The sequence below is a fragment of the Zootermopsis nevadensis genome, unplaced genomic scaffold, assembly GCF_977971745.1.
Source record: "Zootermopsis nevadensis isolate Lab colony 2312 unplaced genomic scaffold, Znev_1.0 Znev_ptg000017l, whole genome shotgun sequence".
Classification (NCBI taxonomy): domain Eukaryota; kingdom Metazoa; phylum Arthropoda; class Insecta; order Blattodea; family Termopsidae; genus Zootermopsis; species Zootermopsis nevadensis.
The window spans coordinates 10,909,160-10,929,815 of NW_028259149.1; the positions used below are offsets into that span (position 1 = coordinate 10,909,160).

General features: G+C 39.9%; 1 protein-coding gene across 4 annotated transcripts in view; it reads left to right on the plus strand.

Moving 5' to 3' along the window:
* LOC110834034 (sodium/hydrogen exchanger 3) overlaps positions 1–20,656 on the plus strand; it is an 82,225-nt gene that overhangs the window by 23,430 nt on the left and 38,139 nt on the right. The window contains exon 1 of one of the 4 annotated variants that reach the window (XM_022072785.2): positions 10,235–10,281. The exons of the other annotated variants lie outside the window; for them this stretch is intronic. The gene's annotated coding sequence lies outside the window, so the exon portion shown is untranslated. Of the gene's footprint in view, positions 1–10,234; positions 10,282–20,656 lie in introns of those variants that run through there. 4 annotated transcript variants of the gene reach the window in all.

A 20,656-nucleotide genomic window follows, 5' to 3' on the forward strand; every position in this document is an offset into this window, starting at 1 on the left:
ATTACTTTTTCGTCGTACTGTGGAACGGAGTCACTCACTGTTAAAACACCAAGCGAGTTATGCCAATAATTTCGTCCACAGTGTCTTCCAGGTTACAGTTTTATATTCTATAATTTATTCAGCGAACTGGGAGCAAAAACAGAATTGCATATTGTGAGATTTGAGGTTCTCACGGCGACGAGTGTGAAGATGGCTGTCTTCTGGGTTGTTGCGCCATGTAATCTGTTAGAAGTTTACCGACGTTTCATAGGTCCTTGGTGCCTCCATCATCAGGCCCTAATAATGGAGGCAGCAAGGATCTCTGAAGCGTCTGTAAACTTCTTCCAGACTACGCGGCGCAACAACCCAGAATTACATATTATTGTCAGAAAACATTAACTTTACGACCAGGATGGCAAATATATGAAAACCAATCTGGAGCACACTTCCCCGCTCTTTCATTCCTTCACTAATTTCCCACAAAAAAATGTCGGGGGCTCTAGAGGTAGCGATACAGTCCAATTGTGCCTATACGGTATAAAGGGGGTGGCAGGATAAAGGGGCATAAAAGTTTTCAGGATAATTTGCGGGTAGTTTCACAAAATAGGCTTTATGATTTAAAGCAAATTATTAATTATTATTATTATTATATAATCCAAAGACTTTTCCAATAAAGGAACTAAGACAACGTGCTAGAAAGTACTGCCGGTGGGAAATAATTAATAATGTTTGCAGTATAGAATATATTTTCTTTCTCATGTTGCCTCTCCCATCCATCTGAACCCCTTTTACTTCTAACGGATGTGGAACGCACAGATTTCTCCCTACTACTGTGCTACTATTGTTATTTCTGTAACCTTCAGACAGGTGTTTAGAAGAAGATTTCTGTCTTCTGGGTTGTTGCCATACTACACGGCGCAACAACCCAGAAGACATACTCACCGCTGTGAAAACCTCAAATCTTACAAATTATTAAAATTTTATTTTATAATTTATACAATAACTTAAGACTGGATAGTTAACTTTTAATAAATTATAGGTAGTATGAAACATTAAACGTAAAGTTATATTTCAGTTGTAGTTTTTAATTTCACTTATACTACCTAGCACTGGCATCGTAAATATATTATATTTAGGAATGATTTCGAAATAAGAACGGGCTGGGACTGTTCCCATGATGATAACGGGCAGTCTCCGTAACATATAGGCCTGTTATTTGGCACTCTGCCTTAAGTTACACGTACGTTGTGTGTAAATGTTTTCTGGCAGTGCTTCAGAGATTTTTTAGTTATTAGCCGAGTGAGTTGGCACAGCGGTAATGCGTCTCTCTGGGGTTTTGGCGGTAATGGGTGCCTTTCGATTGTTGTGTGTTTTCCAATCCCTTAAGGCAAAATACGTCATGGTGCCATAAAATATACCACGGCCGCATTTTATAGACTAATCAGTCAAAATCATCCTACAATTCGACGTTACATGTCAAAAATTGACAAAGCGCCATGAAAGAAACAAGCAATCGTGAGCTTTTAGGTTCTCACGGAGGTGAAGTTGTCGATGTTGGTATTTTCTGGTGTAACGCGTTTTTTGATTTGTTGGTAGATAATCTTTCGCAGAAATTTCTCCATCTTCAGTGTGTGTGTGTGTGTGTCATCTATTTTTCTGAAACGATGCTGTATACCTACAAAACTACTGTGTACAACCCAGAAGACCTCTGCCAAGTCCCGCTTTGTGATTGGCTATCCCAGCGAGGCCCAAGCTTCATAAGGAAAGAAATGTGTTATAAACCACCTAATCGTTTTATGACTTCTTAGATTACAGAAATTATGTAGTATCCCTACTGATATCGCAACTGTTGTCTCCATATGGAAGCACAATTATCATTGTATCTACCGGTGTTGTATTGACCTAAGTTGTTCAGAATGAAGACTTTAATTCCTGCTCTCTCTGTTTTATAATTGCCTACGCAAACAAGCCGCTGGTAATTAAATACGCTGCCGTGGGCTGTGAAATGTGTGGCATTGTCAACAGCATGGCTGGCGGAATGCAGGGGTGTACAACTTTTATGGTGACGCACAGGAACAGAGGATAGATATGCAAATGGTGTCTTCTTTACGTTTGAAGTAGATTAATACGTTATACACCAGTTGTATGAAGCTCATTGGTTCACGAGATCACGTGACAGTAGATGCACAGAAGCGTCAAAAACTCAGCCGCCATCCTTCGTGTCGGGAAGCTTGGAAGTCCGTACAGATTCTAACGTTTCTTACGCTTAACACGGAGGACGCCTTATAGGGACCCTTTGTCTGTGTGACTCGTGTTTCTTTACTTCTATCCTGTCGCTCCTCTGCAATTTGTTAGTTTATCCGGATGCTTTACAAACTCCATTCAAAATGCTGTATACAGTGGACGCAAAATAACTCCGAGCTTGGTTGACCGTTACAAATACACACGAGAGAGGGGAATACATACGGACAGACAAACCGATCGTTCCTTATTTCCTATCGGATTTGAAATTATTATGTTTGGGCTGTAGACGCAGCGTGCAGGTTAGACGTGTCTGCATTCCTAGTGTTTTACAATTATTTTGGTTCGGAAAATACAGTGTAGTGTGGAAGTCAGTGTATGAATATGCCAGCGATTGTGTCGACTTTAAAAGTGGTAAAATGTTTTCAGTCTTTGCCGTTTTCCGTCCCCTCGTAGTGTAACGTAATCGAAGCTCGCATTTGTTTTGCGTCGGTTGTACCCTAGATCAGACTGTGCGCTTTACCTACGTCACTAGCTTGTGGGCACAACAAAAAGAATTCTGTAAACAAAAAGAGACATTACCTATACAGGAACTGGTGCGGCGAGCTTCAAAGCACTGCCCCTGAAAAGTAATGTTTTTTATTTGGACATGCTTTCTTATACGCTACCCCTCCGGCCACTTTGACTCCCTTGGTCTTTTGTATAGAACGGAAGCTTTCAGACAGTAGTGATTTTACAAATTTGAACGTCTTTCAAATGCCCACATGCTCTTGCAAGATGGATTTTCCAAGAATATAAAAATATGTCACAGGTCTGTTTCAATGGTTCATTCCTATACTATCCCCAGCACACTGTGGTTAACCATTTAATTCCCAGTGGTAACTATGTGTACCAGCTGGTTTAACAGTAGCCCAGCGTTTTGTATTTATGAGTTTCATATGGATCTCAGAATTAAAAAGTGATGATTTCCTTCAACAGCATTAACCATTCGATCTTCCTAATGCAGAAATGGTTTGTGTGAGCACGGACTGAATTCTTAAATGGTATTTAGGAGAGCCTTGGTTTGAAGGGTTACATATATCATTCGTTATATTTTAATGTTGGTATTATTATGTGATTTAAATTATTAATATAACCGGCGTCCGAAATTTGTGAAGCCCTTGCAACATCATCACATGACGTTTGCATTTCTGCATATTCTCCATATTAAATTTCAAGCTGCGTTGTATCGTCGCCAATTTCCAATCGAGCAGCAGCGAATAAGCCTATAATAACGTTCCGTTTTGAATTTGCTGTTGACTTTTTGGTGGTAAGCACCGACCTTTTTCCATTTGTCGTGGGTGATGTGACATTATCTGCCCTTCTCTTAAGCACGTCACAGAGGCAATTTCCCTGAGTTATGAGAAGAAGGATTGCACGACGTCTCGAGCTTGTGGGCAGAAATCGGCTGTCATTTGTCTGATATCCAAATACAGCACTGTCGGTCACCTTACTCAGTTTGTAGTGCTTTGAAAAAAGCGTTTCACTTTAATGAGCACCTGACAGCGGCCTTTCTTCGTTCATAGAAGGCGTAAGACTACGTAGCAATGTGGTACAGTAGAGTTCCATTTTATCGACGGTCAACTCTGCACGTAGCGGAATGAATCTCACTCATCCACGACGCACCTTCTACATTTTATGTACCCATTTGCTTCATAAGTGCTACTGTTTAGGCGCTGGCGTGACCGTGCCACAAAGAAATGTTAAAAAGTCTTTCATTTACATATTTACATTCTGTTAAATACTACTTTTGTTTGTGAGATTATTTTTACATTTGATACCGTATTGTATTTTCTTCGCAATTTAATAATATCGTAAATTGAGTTGATATTTACCCTCGTCTTTATCATTAGTCTTTCGTATTATCCGACATTTTCGATTATCCGACCGTCCCTCGGTCCAGTTTACGTCGGATAATCGAGACTGCTGTACCCTTTAAGCTAATATTTAAGAGAACGGGGTTCCGCAGAACTCTGTTTTAAGTTTTCTTATTTTCCGTGTTAACTGCCGCACGATATATCCAAGCTTCGTTGACCGTTATTGTAGTCAGGGCGAATCTGCGCGTTTTGCCTACGTTCGTGGGCAACCAGATGAGGACCGGGGACGATTGGCGCACAAGGTGTCTTGATTCGGCTTTGCCCTTTCCATCCTCCTCCCTTGCGGTGACGTACCTCAGGCTCGAATATATGTTGCGTCCTGTATAATAACGTTGCTCATGGTACTCTTACATGTTATAATAGGGGTAAATAGCGGTTTCAGATGTTCACCACTAACGACGGAATGTGTACATTTCTGCACCCTTGACCTTATCGATTCCTTGGCCCCATTTACTACAGCCATCTGGCACGCAAACGCAATTAAGGAAACCTATCCTTTATATTACTCACTTGTCGGCTCCGTCTTAGAGTACCAATGTTTTTCTATTGGAATCAAAATCAATACACCCGGTATTCTGTACCCTGCATCACGAGGGGTGAAGGTTTACCATTAGGACCTTTAGAACAACGCACCCCGTTGACAGTCTGTCAGCGGCACGCGCTGATAAATATTGGGTTTTCGCAGAAAGAGAGTAGTTTCTTGTCGATCAGGAAAACCGTCGTCTGCTTAGAAACGATCCTGCAATCAGATCCGGCGAAAGGACATTTATTATTTCTTCTGTTTCCTCTTTCTGTTATTAAACACTTACTATATCCTGTTTCACGCCAGTTCTCCTTCTTTTCTATCACGTTATTTTCTGCCTCCCTAGACGACCGCTTAGTTTACCTGGTGGGTAAACCAGCTCTGTCTGCAACTTGCAGTTTCTGTTTTTATGTTTCATCAACCGGATATGAGAGTTTCTAATTTCATCAACCGGATATGAGAGTTTATAGCTGAAGAAAGCTAAGTTTTCTAAAAAATATGTGCCCTCACTGTTTTCGTAGCATTGAGGTGAATGTGATTCAATAACATGTTTAAAATTTTCTTTCAGTTATTGGTTGTTTTCATACGAGCTACCTCTCTTGTGCCATGTATTTGAAGAACTGACATGAAAAAAGCTTCTTAAGATCAATTCGGTAAACTGGAATTTTCTTGGTGTTGTATGGTGGAAATGTGTGACAGGCGATGCAGCGTTTCATGTTTCTCAGTGCATATATATTGGCAAAGGAATTCTTTTTAAGCACGTTGCTTCTCACAACACACGAGTATCTTCATCTTTAAGGAGAAGAAGCCCATGTAGAATGATTCCCGGGCAATCGGCAAGTCCGAACGCTGGTAGGGGAGAATGTCACTCGTGGTCGTAAGATGAATCGTGGTGGGAATAAGTAAGATGAGTCCATGCGCTGCTGCTGACGTAATGCGTGATCGTCTTCCACCACGCGCATGAATCAAGTCGAGAACGGATCAACTGATATTGATTAAATGTAATATTGCAGAGTTTTGAGAAAAGCTGCACAACCATTTGTTCTGAAAAGATAAGAGTTTTAAACGTCCATTTCACATAAAACTTAATATAATTTATAATCTATCATATTTACGTGCCAGAAAGATCCATAAGTTGATCTTTAGCTTACATGGATGAACAAAAAAAGAAATAATGTGCTTAAGTGGATTTTAACTTACTTCGATAAACATTCACTACAGTATTAGTTAATTAAAATTTGTCATTATGATAAAATATGACGTGATGGGCGGCTAAATTTTCGTCCGCCATTGGGCGACACATGATTCTTCTCGCCACGAGAAGAAAGAGATGGTCCATTAGTGTACGTTCTCCACTGTTATTTCATAGCAGCAGGTGTTCCCTACACGGGAAACCGAGTTGATTAACTTGGGTCACTTACACCATTATATTTTAGAATACGGATTAAACTATGAATCAATCGCCATGTCTTACGTTGTCATTGCCTGTCTCCTTCCTCTTATTTTTATCAGTGTGGAGTGTACTTTCTGCTAGACTCGGTAATAGTCGTGTTTCGAGTTCCAAGAAAAATATTTGCGTTTTATAGAGAGGAAGTAGTGGTGAATGGGATGAAGTAACGACTAACTTAACTTCGTGGTTCGTACTTGCCTGCTACTAGTTTAAAGGTTTTGGCTGAAGTGTGTCATTGAAGTGATGCATATTTTTGGACGTTTTCCTTCTTCAAAGTTTAAAAATCACGCAACGTTTCGGAAGCTAATCTCAATCCGGGGATCGTGATTATCTCTTTCCAATGGCACGAACTGGTTACGTTGCTTGCTTGCTAACGGATGCATAACCAGCTATGGAAACTTCGTGTAGTTTTTGAACATAGACGAAGGAGTTTTCAGTAATATACATCAGTATATCAGCTGTAGTTAAACTAAGGATTGTAGTGGGATTGCCATTCTCTAGACACGGGTGAGATTTCTGCTGGCGAAACGAATTTTAATACAAACACAGACACAGACGAGTGTTGGAATTTGAGGTAACAGACTAGAGTGATAAGGACGGATTCCTGTGGCTGATGTGAGCTTTGGCAGTGTTAGCGAGACTTACTTCTAATACCAGAGTGATAAGTAGGATATTATAGTTGTAAATCTCCATGTCACAGAAATAAATTTGTTTTGATCGTCAGGCAGATAGTTATGAATGACTTATTATATAAACCTGTGCTTCTGAATCAGTGGAATTTTATCATTTATAAGTTGGGGGGGCTTAATTTTTCCTCGAAGCCACTGAAAATAACTTGTTGGTGTTAGTTACAATTTAAGGCCGAAATTATATTAATTTACTTATTTACATGAATCGGTGTTTTCTTCTGGACTACGCATTTAGTACGAAACAGTTATTTTGCAGGAGAATATAAATTTATATGGGTTTCGTTGTATTTTGAACGAGATTTGTGGCCATTGTCAATATTGTCCGCTCTTAGCTCAAAATTTTCCATGATAATTTCACTTTGCATTTAGTAATCAGTAGCCCAATACTTAAATTGTATTTGTTATTATTACTTTTGCATTATTGAAGCTTTGTTTCACGGCGTCAGTGATTTTTGTCCTTTTCAGATAAGCTTAATAGGTTTTACGTACTTCTTCGCTCTCTCACTCTGTCTTTTGGCTCAGTCCCGCGCAATGTTTAACAGTTCTTGCATTGTGCTACCTGATGTAATCAAGTTAAGTTTAAGCAGCGCCATCAGTGACAGTCTGTTTGTTGAAACAGCTGTCTTCGTTGACGATTTACGATTTGTTAATTTCGTAATGCAGTTTGATATATCTCCGTCTATTCTGGCCTTTTTATGCCAAATTGTTCAGACCTTGTACACACTATCCTACTTTTTAAGGAGATAATTTTGGAAATTACTGTTCTCTCATGGTTTACATTTCGAAATATTTTCTTTACTGTTTACTTCTTCGTCATCTCCGGTGGATGGAGGTTGAAGTACTGGGCAAGGATTAGTTTGGATTTTTGTCAGTGACATTTCTTTTCTCTCTTTGGGGGCACGAATGAACTGAACTGAGGATTTTAATCTGCTAAGACTTCGTCGTCACTGTCGCCACTGCAAGCTGTCAAGACCCTGGGAGTAACTGTAATGAACGAAACCGAGGTCCAATTGTGGGTGAAAGAGGGTGGATGTCTTCTGGGGCGTTGCACCGTATAATCTGGTAGATGCTAACCCATTATGTAGGAGACCACACAGCTCAATATCTCAGAGGAGAGCCATATTCTGGCTCATCTGTTTGATCACACATTCCAGGTATAATTGAATGTGTGTGTTCATCTTATTGCAATGCCTTTAACGACGTTTCGTGTCATGTGTGAACATATATTCTGTACTTGGTCCATATCAGCATACAGGTATTATAGCAAAGCAATATTTAATAATTTAGCAGTTCAGTAAATAACAACGTAATGTGCCAATACCGCCTAAAAGTTGTAAAAATCCTTCGTACTTTATATGTTCAGTGTAAAAAAATAAAAAAAATTTGATGGTGGTTTCATGTAAACCGAAACATGTAATTTTTCTTTTAAGCGTTGCACCTATTAATTGGTACGTAAATGTATTTGGGAAGAAATCAGTACTTATTTCATTGTTGAGTGTAGATTGTCTTTGTGTTGAAAATAAGCAAACCTGCTTTTGACAGGAGTACTGAGGCATCTGTCCTTTCGCTATGTCCTGTCTTGTGCAAACACAGAACTCAAATGAAACTTACTGAAACGGCAATACAAAAAGAGAGAGGTACTTTTATTTTTTTAAAAAAAAAACGCCCAAGTAATAACAGGCCTGTCTGTTTATGAAGGACATACATGATTTGTTATAATAGTTTCACTGACAGACAGGAGGAAATATACGTTTGTTTCTTTTAGTTTTTCAAGACGCCAAGAGAAATAATAAGGAAAGTAGAAAACTTTTTGTTTGCTTAAAATGTAAATAGTAATAGACAGGAATTAACTATAGCCACAGTTAAGTTTCTTTATGTGATCGATTGTCTTGTGACAACCTGAATGGAGAAGTTATTTCTGAAAATAATATATAAAAAATGTACACCCTTAACTGGAACACGTAAGTAGTCAAGTGAAGTAGGCCAAGGAGACTCAAGCGGGCGTGTTGCAAGCCAAGTGTGGGCAGTGTTTGGCGTCAGTTGTCTCATGCGACGTATAACAGAGTCAAGGAAATGTGGTTTCTGGGATTTGCACCGCGTAGTCCGGTAGATAATGACTTATCGACCTGAATGTGGAGAATGTAAGTTCCTGTGAAACGGCGGTCAGTACTACCAGATTATACGGTGCAGTATCCCGTAAGATAACCAGCTTCAGTCTTGCCGTGAGAAACTGAAATCTTACAATGAAGGAAGTTTGTGGCAAGCGAATCCTATCTTATTGGACTTCCTTGTGACTGTACTTTTGTCAAGGTGACGCAATCCATGAAGTGTGAGCATCTATGAGGCGGATTTTACTATTCTGGGTAACTGGATGTTAACAAGCGTTGGTCGAAGAGGGCATTTAATACGATATTCAATAATTATTCTATCAATCAATGTTAAATATGTCAGGAATTGAAAGAAACCAAGACTAACACACTTTATCGTGGGCTCTGAACAACTATGGCTGTGAGTAAGAAATGTTTCTCCAACTGCGCTTTGGAATGAAGCCTGCTGTGTGTGCCAGAGCCAGTCTCCCGTCGTTTGTGTTATGCTCCTGTCAATTCTGAATAGTTCCACAAGCTTCCTGTTTTATCCTAACTTAGAAAACATTGCGAAACCACGGCAGTCACTTGTTTCTGCATCCGTTAGTAAACAGCGTTGACCTTACGTTTGTAGTTCAACTCCACCCTGGAAATAGTATTGATCCTACCTCAAACACAAAATGAAGATGGCTGGTGGGCTTGCGTTCTGATATTCAACGACGCTCTGTTAACTTTGCTTGTTGTAAGCACATTTTTGTTGACGGAAGTCGACAAGAAGATAGGAAGAAGAAATTTGTAGTGAGAAACCCGAGTGTCCGCCTCCTTGGTATTCAGGAAGATGGCTTTTTCTAGGACGTTGCGCCGTGTATTCTGGTAGAAAATACTGACGTCTCAGAGGTGTGTTCTGCCTCCATCAACAGGGCGATTAGTAAGTCGTGCGCGGAAAAAGTTGATTAAAAGAAAAGGAGTTAGCAAAGCCTTGTCCGACCGTCTCCTATTAGCTATCCTCCACTTTAGCTCAAGCACCTGTCAAACTTTGGTCAGTTTTTACCAGACTGCACAGCGCAACGTCCCAGAATATAGTCATCTTCGTTCTCGCCACGATTAGAACCTGAAATCTTACCAAATATTCAAGAGGTTCCAACTTCGAATCTTCCGGGGAAACCGTCTGTTCAGATGTTTTCTCAAGTCATGTACTTCAAAAAGGCCAACGCCGCTTCTTCCCGAAATAATAATTATTAGTTGATTTTAATACAGACTTTGAGACTGCATTCTATCCATCCCCTTCTGACAGAATGTTATTATCTCGTGTGTGCATTACCTGTACCTAAGTGTTCTGTCTTTTTTCACAGGTAAGTGCCGATTTCAGAAGTTATCCGTCTCCTGGGTTTGCGTTTCGGTGAGTCTGCGAGTTTTACGTTTCTACTTGCATGCCTCAACAATTTTTAATAGTTAATATTTTTTATCATCAATTCGGGCTTAAACCTATCGCGGTTACTGGTACACTTTTGTCCACTTTAATCTCTTTCATACCGGAAGAACTTAAGGGTTTCAGTCCCAGAAACAAACAAACAAAAAGTTGCATACAGAGTTCATAAGCCTGCTTGTCTATTGCAAATTTTAACGTTATAATTATTTAAATTATATTGGAATATAGTCAAAAAATAAATTTACGGCAATGGGTTACCTTGCTGGGACCGTGCGTACGTGGTAAAAGATTTGACTGCTACCCGTATAAGAATTTGTTTATTAATTGCACTTGTAAACATATGTTACATAATGTTGTTATTATTACTACTGTTCTGGGAGGGTAATGAAGTGCATATTTTGTTTAATTTAATGTTGCAAGATGTAACTTTAAACTGTCGCCATGTATGTAATCGTTGACCTGTAAACAGTATTATACACATGATTTGTGTAAATGACTGTATGCTAAAACGAATTAAGAAAACAACAGTTTTGTCTTTATCGTATTTACAAGAATCGAAACCTTCTCTTGCCTCTATAAAATTTGAGGTTATAAATAATTCGCATCCTGCACTTACACCAAGTTCATTGCATACAATTTTCACTCCTGTAATTTATGTTTCACGTTAGTAGACCTATTTCGCTGTAAAATAATGAATATTTGCTGCGAAGAGAACCGTGTAACGTGACAACATTTAACGATGTATGAGATCGTGTGCATGTTCGTTCTCATGACTATGTAATGACTAACAAATTATCAAATATACGCGTAGCATGATGTTTATGACGTGTTCGCCATGATTTAATGACTGTTGTGGGATGGAACGCGGTAAGAATACTGTTCCTGGCCGGCAACAAACAGCTGAGCCCACGTCGACATCAGGAGCGAATGTTTCAGCTCGTAGGCTTTAACGATTGCATTGATGATATATTTAATGTCTCGTACGAAAGTTTTGTACGATGAACTGTTTTATGGAAAGTGGACAAGTATGATTTCAGCTATTTTCTGAGCAGGAATTACAAACTACACCGATATGAACAACAATTAAAATTTCCCGAGAACTTGCGCTGTAGAAATCCAATACCAAACTGTATCTAGATTAAACACGTGGACGGACACGACTGTCCTATATATATTCACTTCGTACACAGAACGCATAAAAAAACCAACAGAGATCTTTAAGCTCTTGAATGACAAACCAAATTTATGGATGTTGTTGATGTAACGTCCAACTACTTCACCAGAGTCAAATGGTGTTTTCAGACCGGCATCAAACGGTATCTCGAACATTCTGGTTATACGAAGTAGAATAGGGGAGAAGCAGCTATATACGTCATATCTCAGGATCCGAGACAGTAATTCATTGACCTTATTAAGTCGGAAGTAAAGGTTACGCATTGTTCTGAAAGCAGTAAATAAAGCTTAATTAAGGTTTGTGACAGTGGTTCGATCTCAGCTAACGCCAAAAATATTTACCATCTCCAACCTAAAGAACTAGCCTATTAGATTGTTCCGGATGGAAGGTACAACCCAGACTAGGTCTTCGATCGCTTGTATGATCTACTTCTTTCTCTGCTTTTCTTTATTTATGTTGTTAAATATGTTCAATTCTTATCTGACTGCCCCCCCCCCCCCGAGTTTTGGCGCCCGAGGCAACAGCTTAGTTTGCCCAGGGGTTAAATCGCCTGTGCACCTGGCAACAGGAACGTTGGCTAATGTATCAGCTACTGAGGTTATCGATTATCGAAAGTTGGGAAGGGACGTTAGATGAAGCATTCGTGGCCTATTTCAAAGTCATATCCCAGGATTCGTTTGGAAACAGAATGAGAGACGAAAGCCATTGAAAACTTCAGCAAATATAACCAGACTCGAACCGGGTCCGTCGCGTCTGCAGCTCTTCTGGCGTGCCGGGTATTGATAATTTAGTCTTAGAGAAAACGTACTACGAAATGTAAAACATTACAACTGATTCCTTAGGACGCCAATGGATATCGTAACGGATTTACTGTTAGCACTAGATTTGGCTTCTCAGTTTCTTTGCACGGAAGAGAAGTGACACGTTAGCAGGAAGGCGGGAAGTAGCTTCGTCTTGGCAAACAGCCTTCGGTTGATTGTTCCATCACTGCTTGTTGGTAGGATGCCTACCAACTTTAATTAAAGAATGACTGCGCCCTAGTAGAACAACAGGATACCGTCACATTTCTTACGATAACACATCGCCTCCGGGTGTGTCGGGAGACGGGAACCATCAACAGGATTAGAACATCAAGTTAGAGTTCAATGTCATTCAACAGCTTCTGCTTATTGACATAATTAGATGTGATTACCAACACCAAGAAAGGAAGTAGTGTTTGCGGGAACATTTAATGAAGGAATTATTTGGTGGAGGGCGTAAGAACCTGTCTTTGGGGCTAGAGATGTGTCGTTCGTGAACGAACGAGTCCAAAAGTTTGGGTGTATGTTGTTTCTTAAAAAAAATTCTTCGTTTTCAACCCGATTCTGTTCGGTCCGATCCATGAACCCCCCCCTCCCCCCACAATTGTCTTGAATCGTCTCTGATTCAAAGAGACAAACCGGATCGTTCACTCGCTTTTGCTTTAAACCCGATCATGGTGGCATACGAAAATCTTTGCCATTGTGTGGTTTCAGTTCACGTGATCTTCTTGGATATGGACACTGCTGCTCACTTTCGGGAACTTTTTGCTTTGAATAGGATCATTATCACAACTGTGCCTAAAAAACCTGTAAGCCCCCCCCCCCCCCCCCCCCGGACTATTTTCCATGTGAAAACCATACACAGTTTTGTATATGGGTTAGTTAGATTTTTTCGTAAACAATTTGTTTGTGAAATTATTTTGTAACATTTTTATCATGTTTGGGAAAACATCTTTCAACTTTCGTTATGATAGTAAGCAGTATTTACAGTTCTATTTTGAAAGACGCATTTGCTTTACCTGGCCCAAAAAGAACGGGTCATTAAGACACGGTCAAAACGGTGATCCGGTACAGATCGTTAAAGTGATCTGTAGTGCCTACATCTGCTAAGATAAAGTAGATGCAGACAATATGTAGATATTCACTAGTGATTTAGCCTTGGAGATAGGGCGGCATGGTTCTCCGAAACGTTGGTGTGCACCTGCAAGTTCGTACGGCATTAAAGCCCAGAAGACCAACATCGACACTTTCAATTACATGAGAACCTCATATCTCATAATTCTGAGGGTTGTTCAGAAGGAGGTCTGCGTCAGAGAGATTCTGTATAAAAAAAATCCTTTCACTTTTTAATGGCAATCTGTCTGTCCATACAGGCGTTAAATTGGATTATTTCAAGTACATGAACTTCGTTAATGTCGTCTACACGACTGTGGTGTTTTCCTATAGAAAATAAAACGTTGCCGCATGGTTGGAAAAAAAAGATCATGTCGCTTTAGCACGAACTGCAGTGTCGGAAATGCATCGTTTTCTTTGTGAAAGTCTAATGGGCTCTGTAACATAATTAACTGTTGTCGTTATCCATTGGTCACTAAATAACGCCTTAGGAGTAACCTCAAATCCTACTTACTTCTCAAGTTAAATTCGATGGGCGGGAGGGCAGACCAATCTATTCGTAAGTGTATGGAATGCGTTTTCATATTTATCGTCTCATAAGTAGGCTAGGTTCACTTTTGTAATAAAATCCGTCATCCACCTCTGAGGTTTCTGCGGAATGTTACATTGTCTTTGCTGACATCTGTCTATGATACCAGAAAAATGAACAGGAAAACGCATCTACGAAACACATTACAGCGAGTTCTACTCATTGCACGCCACGTACTATAGGGATTGGGAAATGCCCAGAGAAATGTCATCTGGTCAGTTCCTGGCGAAAATGAGTTTTCATTCGATTACGAGAATAAAGGGAATATGAGGAGTAACTTGAAGATTTGAGCTTTTTTGAATTTGGATCCGTGTACTCTCGTAGAGGCTGACCGACGTTCCATACTTGCGGCCGTGAGAACCTCATTTCGGACACATCCTGCATACAAAGCAAGTGACAGTTCCTGTCATACAATTTCAGGTCGCAGGATTCCAGTTCAGTTATCTGTTATTTGAAGATGTATTATATATTATGTTGTTCTGAGTAGTGAAGCATTTCGGTCTTGTATGCGCTTACCAGCACTTCGGAGGCAGGTGGAGAAGACACGTTTCGATACAGTTGGTTTAATGAAATGGTTCTGCATAAGCAATAAGTCAGCCATTCCCAAGGAATTTATGGAGAATATTATAAGCATCTCTCAGAACATCACAGAACTCGTGTTCTGTATTTGGAGTGTCCCATGTCGGAGACAGCCCATTGTTATTGAGGCTTTCCGCGGTGTTTCTCAGCCCCTCCAGACAAATTCAGGCAAGAACCCGCAGCTGCTTTCCACATATTATACTTCGACTCCGTTCAACCTGTGCATTTAAGAAAGCGTCTTTAAATAAAGAAGCTATGCTTTCATCTACGCCGTAGAGTACAGAAAAAGACGCTGCACAAACGTAAAAAGAACTGGAGCTTCTCCCCACTTCCTGATTCTGTATATGACATGAGTTTGCAGAATGTATTTTTAATTCTCTTGAAGTCTGGCACCGCGACCCAATTTCGTAGTACATCACGGCAGTTGAGAGTGTTCCAACGAAGTCTGTTCCCTCCTTGGAACGCTACTGGCGAACGCCGTGAGTCAACCCGCGCATGAGTGACCCATGATTCATATACATCTGCCTTGGAACGGGAATTTTGGGCATTCTTGAGTGTCAAGCTTTGCTGTGATTGGGTTAAATTAGTAATGCGTCAAATGTGAGAGTCTTATTACTACTGTCTACTGGAATAATGCAGTTTATTAGGATATAATTGTGGAATTAACCCGAGTTATACATGCAATCAGTGTAAAACAAGTTCGGAAAGTGTGTTCTCTACCGAAATATACATAAAATCCTCACGCGTTCTTTGCAGCTTGTATTTAGAGATATAAAATCCGCCTTATTCGAGAGTTCCCAATTTGGACACCAGATCGCAGCACCTCGATGTCTTTCTTCATCCGTCATTTTATCAAACCTCGTAGGATATTCAGTAGCACGATTCTGAGGTCGCGCAGAACAGCACAGTCTCCATATTGAATCTCATCCACATCCATCTAGCGATTCTCAATTTGAATAGACTGGACAGACAGACAGACATGATTAGTTCATAATGAGTTCTCGTTATTCACTTCGTGCAAAGAACGCATAGTAACTGCTTTGTAGAATAAGCAATCTATGGTCGCGGATTGTTACAAAATGTCGGAAAGTAGTTTTAGTTAAACTTAGATCTTAGACAGAAAACTTGGTTCTAAGGAAATGTCTAAGCACGGAATTGTTTATAGAGAAGGTGGTAATATGAAATCCAAAGTACCCTCTTCCCTGATTGACCCATCCCTTCAGTCTTCCCTTCCCCTTAACCCTATATAAATCCACTTCCCATTATTGTAACTTCAGCCCTTAAGATGGAGACATGTTTCTCCGAAACCTTGGAATCTATCGACGATTCTACATAGCCTCAAAACCCAGAAGATCTTCACCTCCGTAAAAACCTCATATTTCACATACGCCAGCAAATTATTGTTAGTCATGTCATCTCGCGGAAATTAACTGAATGTATTAAATTTCTTCCCACGCCACGAATAAAAAAATCACCAATAAAAAATTACGGTGATTGAAGTGGCACTGAAGATGGAAGACTAAACTGAAATGCGTCTGCAACCGAAATAACATAAAAGTGATGTCTTAAGTATAGATGGACATTTACAGGAAGGAGACTCTAATACACGCCACGGAAATATATTCGATTATCATTTATTGAACGATATAAATTTCACATTTATTCGATTTTTAAAAACATCGATTTCAGCAGCACTCATGATTGTCCGTGTTCCGTACAGGCCTGTAAATTATTTTATAAAGTTAGAGACGAATTTTTTAAGATGTAAAAAATAAGTATTTATAGCGCGTTGCAAATATAATACTGAAAAGATAGACTTTTCTTTATTTGTTAATGCAACACTGACGAATTTCTGTGTTGCAAATAGATTTTTAAAAAGCGGGGGAAAATTGTTTGGATATGTTCAGAACAGATTTCTTCGCTCTAGTTACATCGAAAAATGCGGGATTTACTTTACCGTTATGTCACTTGCTCCGTCATTGTGTCATTTCGTGCATCGATCAGTGGGTTGGAAGCTCGTCGTCATCATGACGTTAAACTAGGAGCAGACGTGTGAGCTTTATTACAAAAACAAATCGCATATTCTTTTGTGATGTTTATGTATCGAAGCTCTGAGAGTTGCCTGTATTGAAAAATAAAGTGTACAGTTTTCCAAAAGTTTTAAACAGGAAATCATCTCCGTTGGTTTTGTAAATAATTTATGCAAAATACATCGTTTTAGAATAAACAGCTTGCATAGTACCAGAATAAATGATGCTAAAATAAATTGTATATATAGGTATAGTCACCACTGAAATACGTATGAGACTTTCAGTTCATTTATTTACTCGCAGTTTCTTTGTAATGCTTCTGGGTATATAAAGGGAGCCTATAAATTATAATTTTGTAATTGTCTAACTTGGTAATGCTGCGTATATCTGTATGTAAATTTCTACTACCGCGTAAGAAACGTGCCCTGTATAACCTCACAGTTTTGAACAGACACCACTTTTCTAGTGATTTATAGTGATACATAAATAAATTATTTCATACAAAATTTCGCACCTGCCTATAAAGCTTCGCATGTTACTAATATTAAACGGAAGAGTAAATATAAATTTCGTCAGGCCGCTGTGTTGTTATTTTACATTCTTAGAAAAGAACTTGAGATAAAATTTGTATTTTTCGAAGATCTGTCACCGAACAGATCTGTAGGGTCTCGGTCATACTTCCCTCATGCCTTATGATTTCGAACGGCAGGGAACTGGGAGACGGATTTGAGGTTTTTACGGCGGTGAATAAGAAGATTTCTGTCTTCTGGGTTGTTGCGCTGTGTAGTCTGATCGATGTTTATCAACGTTTCAGAGGTCATACTGCCTCCGTTATCAGGGCGATGGAAGATTTCTGTCTTCTGGGTTGTTGCGCTGTGTAATCTGGTCGATGTTTACCAACGTTTCAGAGGTCATACTGTCTCCGTCATCAGGGCGATTCTTAGTATGAAGATTTCCGTCTTCTGGGTTGTTGCGCTGTGTAATCTGGTCGATGTTTACCAACGTTTCAGAGGTCATACTGCCTCCGTCATCAGGGCGATGAGTATGAAGATTTCCGTCTTCTGGGTTGTTGCGCTGTGTAGTCTGGTCGATGTTTACCAAAGTTTCTGAGGTCATACTGCCTCCATCATCAGCGCAGCAACCCAGAAGACAGAAATCTTCATACTCATCGCCCTGATGACGGAGTCAGTATGACCTCTGAAGCGTTGGTAAACATCTACCAGACTACACGGCGCAACAACCCAGAAGACAGAAATCTTCATACTCATCGCCCTGATGATGGAGGCAGTATGACCTCTGAAACGTTGGTAAACATCGACCAGACTACACAGCGCAACAACGCAGAAGACAGAAATCTTCGACCTTAAATAACATTGCAGTTCCGTCTGCAGTCTCACATAATGATACCATAACCCCGCCTCTCCTTTCAGGATAATAAGAACAGGTTTAAATGCATGTAACGAAGTTTTTGCTGGGACTGTCATTATTGTTCATGTGGTAGATGTGACGACACCAGTCCGATTCACTGACTCGTTTCTTTAACAAAATGTGGCTAATGACAAACCCGGAAGTGGATGATTCTGTCTTCATTAACGTCGTTTGAAGAAGTTTACGTTTGCCTAATGGTTCGTTTAAATTACACCTTTTATTCGACTTGTTTATTTAATGTCTATTAAATGCACCAAGAAACATCCTCTTTGATCTCCCTGCATGAAAAAAAATATCATTGCTTGGCCTCCATTAGTTCTGCAACATATAATACATTTGGTTGCCTGTTAATTTAAGTTCCCGCATTATGTTGGTATGCGTGAATTCACTACGAAACTGATTTACAGTGAATATTGCAGCTACTATTAATATATTTCTTGTAAGAGTTAAGTTTAAAAATAATCCATACAGATATCATTTTAAGTGAAACCCATTCAGTAAACGGTTATAACTTTGGATAATTTGCGGGTAAAGTAAGGTAAAGTTTGTGCCACTATACGCCATGTAGGCGTTTGGGGTGAGTGAGGTATAGCTCCTCTCTTCCTTGACCTCGGCACTAGATGGGGGTGAGTGGTCAGCATCACGCCCCGGCCGGCTTTACCCCCGGGAAAGGACCCCGGTACCCATTGTAGAGGAGGCTGGGTGGGCCCCAGAGCAGATGCTAGAGGAAAAATCCTCTGCCCCCGTCGGGGATCGAACCCCGGTCGTCCAGCCACTATACTGACTGAGCTATCCCGGCTCATGGGTAGGAAGGGGGTGATGAATCAAAATTGGTACAGCTTGTCTCATAAGGAATGGATGTGGTTGCTGGACCAACCAATGATTTGTTCGATTTCAGGTTATCACGGCGGTGAATATGAAGATGGCTGTTCTCTGGGTTGTAGCACCGTGTAGTCTGGTCGACGTTTACCACTACACGGCGCTGCACTCCAGAAGAAATCCATCTTCAATGACTCGTTGCCAGGCGACTAAAGCCGTACATACAGTTACCCTAGCTCACGCACAAAAATACAGTCAGTACAATATAAACGTGCCATATTTTGAAGATGACAGCCTTCTGGGATATTACTCCGTGTAGTCTCATGTAAGTCGTCTGGCCGACGTTTTAGAGGTGCTAACTGCCTCCATCATTAGGGCTATCGCCCTGAGCGTCTGTAAACTTGAACGAGATTACACGGCGCGATATCGCAGAGGCTCGTACCTCATACTCGCCAAAGTGAGAACCTGAAATCTTACTTAGTACCATATTTAATGTCAATAGTTTCAGGCTAACATTTCTTGGTTAATCCTAAATAGTAGACCCCAATAGTCAGTCGACTAACCAATAAATTATTTTATGGACCCGTGTTCGCAAGAGCCCACCACTGGTTTAAGAACAATGAATGTTCAGAAGATGGCTGTCTTTTGGGTTGTTGCGCCGTGTATCCTGGTAGAAATTTACCGAAGTTTCAGAGGTCCTTGCTGCCTCCATCATCACGGCGATAAGTAAGCCGAGCGACTGAAACGTCGGTAAACTTCTACCAGACTACAAGGCGCAATAACACAGAAGACAGCCATCTTCAGACTCACCACCGTCAAAACCTCAAATCCTACAATGAACGATCAAGCAGGCTACTTTACGTTAAATTCTAATCTTTCCTTTGGGTTTACGCGTTACTATATTTATATTTATAATTGGTGTCATTTTTAATTTCGTTATGTGTGTTTACCATCGTTCTTTTACGAGAAACAAAATTTCATGTTAGATATGAACCATCGTAATATTTTTTAAACTTTACGTCGGTATATTCTCTCAGTTTCAGAGGTAAAAATAAACGACATATAACACTTCCACGTTTCACGTAGGAATTAAGTGTAACTGTTGTCCGGTCACCATAGTCGTGCCTTTCTATAGCCGTTTGCTTGTGTTTTACTGTTACATCTCTGTTTTATGGGTTTGTTGATGGATCGATGTGACGGTAACACCTCATCTGAACCAACTTCCGAACACTATTACGTCTCTACAAAATCAAGCAAATCGGAATGTATTTCAGGGGAGATAAATTAATTTGCAGTACGCACACATTTTTCTGTTGGTGAGCTGTTCACTTATTTTTTGTTTTTATTCAGTGACTACATACATACATACATATTTTATTACATTACATGGATCCATAAGATAGTCAAATGACAATAGGTTGTGAAAAAAGTCATAATAATAATTTAGTACATATTATAAAGTACAATTTATACTATTATATAAATTTCACATAATACAAACAAAGGGTTTACCTAAAGTAATCATAAGTTACAAATAGATCTACCCATTACACACAGAAGATAATACCTGTCTTACGCGATGTTGGCGTCGTGTAGTCTGGTAGAGGTTTGCCGAGGTCTTTGAGGTGCTTGCTGCCTCCATCATCAGGGGGGATTCTCAAATGTCGGTAAACCTCTACCAGACTGCACGACGCAACATCCCATAAGACACTCATCTTCATACTCACCGCCGTGAGAACCTGAAATCTTACCTTTTATCAACTGGAATGATGCTCTGTTAAATAATTATTTTGATATGATAGCAATTGTGTTA